The 8,943-nt window shown below is 48.7% G+C and overlaps 1 long non-coding RNA gene across 2 annotated transcripts; it reads right to left on the bottom strand.

Moving 5' to 3' along the window:
• Window positions 1-864: 864 nt before the first annotated feature.
• On the bottom strand, window positions 865-4,317 carry LOC137767807 (uncharacterized). Of its 2 annotated transcripts, XR_011074569.1 has the most exons (4): window positions 4,185-4,317; window positions 3,401-3,481; window positions 2,241-2,714; window positions 865-2,117 (listed from the first exon to the last, which is right to left on the bottom strand). It is a non-coding gene; the product is annotated as an uncharacterized lncRNA (long non-coding RNA). The 2 variants fall into 2 exon arrangements; XR_011074568.1 differs by having other exon boundaries at window positions 865-2,714.
• Between the last annotated feature and the right edge of the window lie 4,626 nt (window positions 4,318-8,943).

The following is an 8,943-nucleotide window of genomic DNA, read 5'->3' as shown; positions in this document are numbered from 1 at the left end:
TTCTGAAGCCCTTTGAACTCACCCTTCCTCTGGGCACGATTGCTATCTTTGTGGAAGGGAATCATTCATTTGACACCCTGTTAGAGGTAACGGATGAGTCAGGAGGCAAGCTTGGGGATGTTTCTCAGCGGCCTCCACCAACCCCATCTCCACCAGAGGCTGGGGGAAGCCATTTGGGTCCGTAACCTGACACTGTGTTTTATGAATGAACTAATTTTCCATAGGCACCTTCAAGCTGGGAAACATCCCAGAGGTGGACTAACCTTTAACATTAGGTGTAATTAAGGATTAGCCATGTCACATGACCCGTGAAGCACCGGAGACCAGAGATAATAAATCCCCCCACTGTGGGCCGTTCCCCACAGGCAGCGCCAGCCTCGGGACCTGGGAGGCCCGGCAGTGAATGTGGAACTCCCGGGGCTCAAGCACCCTCCACCTCCAGAGCAGGCAGGTGAGGCAGAGCCAAGCAGCCAGTCGGGGACATCTTCTAACCCCTCCACTCATGGCGTGGTCAGCAGCCTCTGAGAACAAAATCTCAGTCCTTGGACAGAGCTCCCTCTGGCCCAAGACTGTGTACAGCTTTTCACATCCAATGTCCCTCTAAGGCCACAACAACCTGTGACCCCAATTTTATATGTGAACACTGAGGCTCTCAGGTTCAATGATTTGTCCAAGATCCCTAACTAGTAAGTGACTAAACCAGAATTTGGGTTTTTGTTCTTTTTTTTAATTGAAGTATAGTTGATTTACAATGTTGTGTTTGTTTCAGGTATATAGCAAAGAGGTTCAGTTATATATATATATATTATATATATATATATATATATATAATATATATATAATGATATACATATTCTCTTTTTCAGATTCTTTTCCATTACAGGTTATTAGAAGATATTGAATATAGTTCCCTCTGCAATATAGTAGGTCCTTGTTGTAAACCAGAATTTGAACTGGCACCAAAGCCCATGTATTTAATCACAACGTCTTAAATCTTCTTAAGTCACCTTTCTGAGCCAAATTTGGAGTTGGTGTGTGCATACATGGGGTGGGGGATTTAGTTGTTGTTTAATCATAAGAAGCAAAACAATCTCTGTCCATCCATGGTGAACAGAGCTAGTGCTTCGTTTCTCCCAGGGCTTAGTGTAAAACGGGTCCCAATTGGTGGGGGGCAGTGCTGAACTGCCAAAGGGTGCCCTGTGCCAGCTCCAGGGTCCTCCCTGCCACCCCCAGCCCCCAGCCCTAACTTTGGAAAGGCCCAGAGCATCTATTCTCATCAGACACCACCCCTGCAGCACTGCCCTTCCACTGGGAAAGTTTTAAAAAGGGTTAGTATGGTGGTCCCTCAAAAAAGTAAATGTAGAATTACCATAAATCCAGTAATTCTACTTCTAGGTATATATCCAAAAAATTGAAAGCAGGAGCTCAAACAGATGTGGCACACCCACGTTCATGGCGGTATTATTCACAACAGCCAAAATGTGGAAACAACGCAAATGATCATTGATGGACAAATGGATAAGCAGAATGTGGTACATACGAACGATGGAATATTATTCAGCCTTAAAAACAAATGAAATTCTGACACATGCCAAGCACGGATGAACCCTGATGACATTATCCTAAGTGAAAGAAGCCAAACACAAAAGGACAAGTATTGTTTGATTCCACATACATGAGTTTACCTAGAACAGTCAAATTCATAGAAACAGGAAATATTAGAGGTTACCAAGGCTGGGTGAAGGGAGAGGAGGAGTTATCATTTCACGAGTACAGGAATGATGCAAAAGGTGTGGAGACGGATGGTGGTGGTGATTGTACAACAATATGAAGGTACTTAATCTCACTGAACTGTCCACCTAAAAATGGACAAAATGGTAAATTTTATATTATGTATATTTTACCACAGCAAAAATGAACAAACAAGGGGCAATGCTCCTGTCAATCAGCCTGGTGGAGTTGCTATGAGCTGGAAGCGAGGTTCAGGGCCGGGAGGCATGGCGGATGGGAAGCCGACCACCTGCTGGGTGCTCCGCTGTGCGCCCCGAGCGAGCAACGTGGCAGCTTCTCTGAGCCAAGCTTTGCCCGAGTACCAGGAAGCCTTTGATTTCTTGCATCTGAGTAAATTGCAAGGGGGAGAATTAAACTGACCCAGGAGGGTAGGATACCCCGCTCTTGTTCTACACCAATAGATACCTTTTCTTTTCCATTCACTCAGAAAGTACTTTGTAAACACCTACCCCGTGCCAGCTGCTCAGCCTGGCACACACGCTGCGCACACAGCTGGGCACCCACCCTCACAGCACCATCTCACGGAGGAACCACGGTGCCCGTTGCAGACAAGGAGGGAAGAGGTCCTGAGACTTTCCTTCACAAGGCCTCACAGCTTGTTCATCAGCTAAGGATGCAGTTAGCATTCTTACACAGGCCCTGTCGAATCCAAATCCCATATGGATTCTTTCTACAAACGAATATCCCAGAAAAAGAGATGTGAGAATCCCACCGGAAAAGAAAAATAACACAAAACTAGGGTGGGGATCAGCAAGTAGCAGAGAGAACTCTCTGTTCTCTTTTGCCCCGCGGTCACACCCATCCCCAGGTATAAAGGGATGCCCGGAGGGGGATCGGCCAGCCCCTCCAGCCCAGCGAGGCCTCTTCATCTACCGTTTCCAGGGGCCACGTGTGTGGCCTCAGCATGGTCACCCTGCTTCCATCTGCAGAACAGAAGAAATTATTTCCTGGGTACAAATCCAGTTTATGTTCCAACCAAAGAGAGACAGAAAGGGTCCACAGTCAACCCTCTGGGCAGGCCTCTACATTTTTCTTCATGGTCGTGGCTGAGTTAGACACTGACTTGCCAGGTGACCCTGGGCAAGCCCCGGGGACCCCCCCCCCCCATTGTGCCCAGGTCGTTACTGAAGGCAAGATGCCCTCCAGCCCTGGTGTTCCCAAAAGAAGAAAGTCACCTGTAGTCATAGAGATGCGAGCCTTCCTTCCCCCTGCCCTCCAACCCGCACGTCTCCCTCCCTCCCTCAGCCCCACCCCCACCCCCCCACCCCCTCCATCCTCCCTCCTCAGTCCTTTCCTCTCCAAGACCCAGGGCTTCTGATCCCCTGCCTGGGAGGCCTTGCACAGATGTGGGGCTTCTGCTCAACCTGCACACCCACCTCATGTCAGCAGCACTCCGGCCCTGTCTGGGGGACCCTGTGTGTGTGCGCACTTTCTCTCACATCCCCTGGGCTGGCCCTGGGGAGAGGAATGCGGCCTCCCTCTGCGCCCAGGGTGCTTGACTGTTAATGATCCCCAGGCACGCTTCCCCCACCCTGTCCCTGGAGACATTTCCAGAGTTGTTTTATGATGGAGGCTGGGGAAATCTATTAATGAGAGCAGTAATTGTTACCTTTGGGCACCAAATGCTGATTTACAACGGTTAATGCCTCAGATTCCAAAGGCATAAATTTCAGCTTTTCCACCATTTTGTCTGGAGCAAAACAAAACAGAGGGAGATCACATATCCTGGGCTACAGATGTTTGGCTACACAGAGCATTTTTCTAAGATGGGGGCTGGGGCGGGGGGCTGGTTATTTAATTTAATTGACTAGAGAGCATCGCCAGTGCTTGTTAAGCCGTGTGCACCTACATCGGTGTAAAAGCACTCGCTGGATGTCAATGCCTATTTCTTAGGAGAGAGGAACAGAGGACAGGGCAAGGAGCCTGGGCAGGAAGTCGGCTTCTCCCGCGCCCCGCCCCACCCCCCAGCTCTGTCCTGATTGGCTTGATCGCTTGGCCAAGGAGGTGACAAGGCTTCCAAAGCTGCCTCTTTACCCTTGGGGAGTGGCTGTGTGTCTGAGTGGCTCAGCCATGTTCTTGGAGTCCTTTGGGAAAAGAAAGACTTCCAAGATCAAGGAGAGGTGACCCCGTTAGGAGGGTGATTGGGTGTCTGTCGAAGGCAAAGAGGCCGACCCCATTTTCCTTCCAAATGAGCATCTGAGGGAGTTGGAAACTCAAAAAAGAATTCAGTTTTTGGGATTCATCCAATTAGATTTTCCAGAAACTCCTGTAAGGGCTATAAAGTCACAGTAATTTATTCCCAAAACAGCTACAACACGATCAGAAAAACACAAGCCCCCTCCCCCTCCCACCCCACCCCCCCACCACCGGCTGTTAGAAATCTATCTTCCTACCTTGGCTGACAGATGCCCCATCTCAGGCGAGTTAGCGGACTTGGCACCAAGCAGGTACCAGACAGCCCTGCTCCTCCAGGCCCACAGCCCACCCTCCCAGCTGTCCCATCAGAGATCCGCAGTTGGGATGTAAAGTAGCACAGCCCGAGTGCTATGTGGAGATCCACCACAACTCAAACAGCCCCTGGGATTCCAATCATTCAACAAATATTTGCCACGTGTCTGCTACGTGCAAGGCACAGTACAAACAGGCCTGAAGGAATTTCTGGCCCATTCTTAGGCCAGTTTTGAGTGAGAGTTTAATAAGAGCTCATCCCTGTCTCCTGTACGAATCTTTATGATTTTCAAAACACTTATTAAATATTTGAATATCTCACCAGCCCAATAAGTGGACATCCCCACTTTACGGAGGAAGGATGTCATGTTCAGAGAAGCAAAGTGATTTGCCCAAGGTCACCCAGCAAAAGAGAAGAAAAGTAATACAGTAAGGCACAGTTGGCATTTGAACTCATGTTTCATGGTCACTGAAAATGGACTGGGGGTCAGTTAAACCATCGTCCTATAAGAGTGAAGCAAATGGAGGTCAAATATGTCAGGACCACGTGGGTCCAAGTTCTCTTTGTTATTGAAAGGTACCTTTGTTTAAAAAAAAAAAAATCTGGGGAGTTCCCTGGTGGTCTAGCGGTTAGGATTCGGCACTATCACTGCTATGGTCAGGGTCCGATCCTGGTCAGGGAACTGAGATCCTGCAAGCCGAGTGGTGTGGCAAAAAAAAATTTTTTTTTTTGATTTTTTTAAATAATAATAAACTTTTAAAAATCTGTATGGGATTGCATCTGTCTGTACCTAGAAGGAACCACTTCTCCAGCCCTGTGTGACAAACCATTATGAGAAGGAAAAAAGAGCTACTATTGTCATCAAACTCCAGAAAGTCTGGGCTAGAGAAAGCTGTAAAGTACTGACCCCTTGTTTCAGGAATGGGGACACTGAGCCCCGAGAAGGTGCCGAGGGCCTCCACTCATTGAGTCAGGGATGGCTTTCAACCCCAGGTGCCCTGGCCACTGCCCTTTTCCCTTCACCAGCCAGGATGCTGTTGACTGGGAGAGAAGAATCAGCTCAGAGTAAAGCGTCCAGATTGCTACAGAACTCTATTCTTTTCTCTGTCATCTCTTCTCTTCTCCTGTTTTTTTCCCTCTCCATCCAGGATGGAAAAGCCTGGCCCCAGGACAGCCCCTCCTCCCAAGAACGGGAATATTTGAGGACCTCTGTTTGGCACTAGGGGAAGAGGAGGGTCCTCAGCTAGGGTATCCGGCTTCCTCCCCCAGCCCAAGCAGAGGCCCTTAACAGGGAGGAAACGCTCCTGTGAAGCAGGGAAATGGGATAGGGGAGAGAGGCTGGGAGCAAGTTAATGATGTGCCTTGGGATTTCTGCATCAGCAACTCTGATGTGTGATTAGGAACTTCCCTCCAAAGTAAATCAATGTGAACTTTCCAGCCTCTCATGCCCTAGAAGTTCAGATGCAGCAAAAAACAGAGCATGTGTCCACAGCATCCATATCCTACACCCATGGCAGACCCTGCTAATCAACAGTAGCCTTCTAATCCACTAACTATGGGCAGCTAACATCAATCTGCTGGAGTTGGCATGTGAAAAGAAATTTATACCCTGAATATGGAAGATCTCAATTACTTTGGGGTATGCCTTGCTTCCCTTCCTTTTGTAAATTAACAACACTGACTCCACCTGATTTTGATAGGGCTGTCAATCAAGGGGCCACACCTACTTCCTCCAGGGTGTCTGGACAATCAGAATACTCCATGCTCAATCCCTACGGCCTGACCGGGGAGAGCCTGTGACCCAAGTTGGCAATCAGAATTTGTTTCAGAGATTAAGGCAAATGAGGGTGAAAGAGGGCAATAACTCGGCCTGGGACTGCTGGCCACAAGAAAGATGTGAATGTGGGGCTTACGTTGAGGATGAAGACAACACTGGGAAAAGCAGAGCAGAGACAAGGGAGAGAAAGACAGACGTTTAAGTCATGGAGGAAGCCAGGTCTACCCCACAAACTTTCCAGTTCTGTTATGCAATGGAAGTCAATGAATGCCATGGTCTTCGTTGCAGAATCACATAACTCGCTTTCCCTTAGTATGCCTGCGATGAAGCCAGTAGGGACTGGAACCGATGGGGCTGCTCTATTCATCATGCCCCGCTCTGTGGATGCATCTGCATCCTTGCATCTTTAAGCTCTTTTCACAAATCGGTCCTTTGTAGGGAAGAGCTCGGATAGCTCCCTGCAGACCCTGTGCAAGGACTCCACCAGCTGCACTAACAGCCTCTCAGGCACTCCCAGAGCCTGGGTCTTCACGTGCAAAACATCAACGAGTAGGCAAGAAAAAGGTAGGCAGGATGTAACCACGTCCTATCTTAAAGAAAATCAATTCATTGTTGGACAAGAAAAAAAGATGGCAAAACTAATAGGCAGGTAATGGGATGGTGCCAGAGCTTCGTGCACCTGACTTAGTTGGTCGTGAGCTCACAGCTCCGGTTTGGGGATAGGATGACGTTGGGTCCCTCACAGCTGCCTGCCTTTCCGAGATGGCCTGCTTACCAATTTCACACATCCAGCATCCCCGGGTACTGGTCAGAGCATTTTAAACAGCAATCAAGTTTGAATGTGGCAGAAAGAATTAACAAAAAGGGACAGTCACGAGCCGGCAGGACTTACAAATTTCTTCCAGAAGAATTGTACACGAACTCGTGCTTGTGAAAGAGAGCTGATTGCTAATAACTCCAGACTTAAGTGTTAGTAGAAAAAAAAATGTTCCTCATTCACAATATTATCAAGAAAAATCTCTGAATTCAGCATCATTAGATGGGCTTGGGTCATCTGCCCCATCCCTGAACGATTCACCATGGCCAAGGGGGAGTGGAATGCTCTGATTGGCCAGGTCTGACTCATGTGCTTACCCTGGATCGGGGAGTAATATGAACTGACTCAAACCTAATGGTATAAGAATAGAAAGGGACAATTTTCTCCCAGGGGGAGAAAAAATGAGTTGTGTTTCCCAGTGAAGGTTGAAATGAATGCTGAGCTGATAAAAACAGAACAAAGCATCCTCTACAGTCACCTCCCACCGTAAATTCTGTGACTTGCTTGGCGAGGCTTTTTGCCTCCCCCATGTGTCATCATGCTCCCTAACCCTTTCTGCGTTCCTAAGACAGAGCCCTCCAGCCATTGACGCACAGGCAAACAACGAGGCCGCAGATGGTGCACCTGTCTTCATCCACATTCCATAACTCCAGGAACACATGCAAATCCTAATGCATATGCTGAGGTGGCAGACTTCTCCCCCACAGCAAAGTCCCCTGGACCTCTGAAGTCATGGGGACAGCTCAGTTCTCTGCCAGGAATTTGCCACCAGGCTTTGAGTGGACTTTGATGCTCTGCTTCATTTCCATTCTTGGCAAAAAGAAGAAACCCTAATACCGACCCATCCTCACTTTCTCCATCAGGCACATTCCAAGAACTTGTAGGTCTCAGCCCTGGGCCATGGTCCACTTCCATGGAGGCATTTTTCTTCAGTGTATTCACTTGGCCTCCTTGGACCCCAGATGCCCCCAAACCTCTCCTCATGTGGGGCTCCCTCCATCCCAGAGGCACCCAAGGTTAGCATCACCTCGTTGATGCCGGGAAGAATCAGCCAATGTGATAAGAAGAGCACGTAGGACACTTTAGGGCACTGCATTCAGAGCTGTCTGCTAACTGGACGGAGTGTTAATAAGTCCCTTTTATATCATGGCTTTTAGCAAAGCTATCGTCTTAAAAACTTGGCTGTGTTGGACCAACAAAATTGCTGGGTTTTATTACAGACAAAAGTACACGACTCCCCCAATCCAGGTTCAAGAGAAATACCCACCTTCACTATCACCGGCCAGGAGAAAGGGGAGAGAAATCCACAGGTAGGCAAAGCTGTGAATCCAAAGGCCCTTGTGGAAGCGGTGACCTCAGAAAGGGCACCGGGGAGAGTCCCGTGGAACCGTGAGTGCCTGCAGTTCAAATGGCCCTTGTGGGATCCTCACGGGAATTCAGGACTGGCTGACGGGACAGGGCAAAGTGACACGTGGGGTATCCTGAGAGCAGAGACTCATCTGAAATCAGACGGGACTCATGAGAAGCACTGAGAGAAGGAAGAAGCTTTGAGAAAAGCTTCAGCCGGGCTGTTATGAATGACAGCTGCCATTTACGAAGTGGTCCCTCTGTGCCAGGCTCTGCGGTCAACATCCACCGCGCTCACCAGCCCAGTTAATGGCTCCACAACATAAAGACGGGGGATAGCACTGTGCCCATCTTCCAGATGAGAAAACAAAAGTCAGAGAGGTTTCATCCTCGCTAGCTGGGGGCAGAGGTGGGTGTAGCTGCAGGAGGCTGTGGCCACACATTCTTCCAGTGAAGGAGACCTCTTTCTCTGTTACCTTGGCATTCGTTGTCTCCGAGGACCCGACCATTATTTTTGACCCGGGACTGCTAAGGGCCTCAGAGTTTAGAAGTTCTGCTCTTTTAATGACTCATCCACCTGACAAAAGTCACCTTAATTAGGAAGGCTTTCCCAAAGAAAATGCAGCCGCTAGGGGCTGTGCTGTGTGTGTATCGCCTCCCTGCTTTCCAGCGCAGTTACTCAGTTTTCCAGATTTTCTCTTGTAGCTTTTCCTTCTCTGCCTCCTGCTCTACTATCCCATAGACCAGCTCTTTGTCCTTCGG

The sequence above is a fragment of the Eschrichtius robustus genome, chromosome 7 (assembly GCF_028021215.1).
Source record: "Eschrichtius robustus isolate mEscRob2 chromosome 7, mEscRob2.pri, whole genome shotgun sequence".
Classification (NCBI taxonomy): domain Eukaryota; kingdom Metazoa; phylum Chordata; class Mammalia; order Artiodactyla; family Eschrichtiidae; genus Eschrichtius; species Eschrichtius robustus.
The sequence above is the reverse complement of the archived record's forward strand: the minus strand, read 5'-3'. Positions and strand labels throughout refer to the sequence as shown.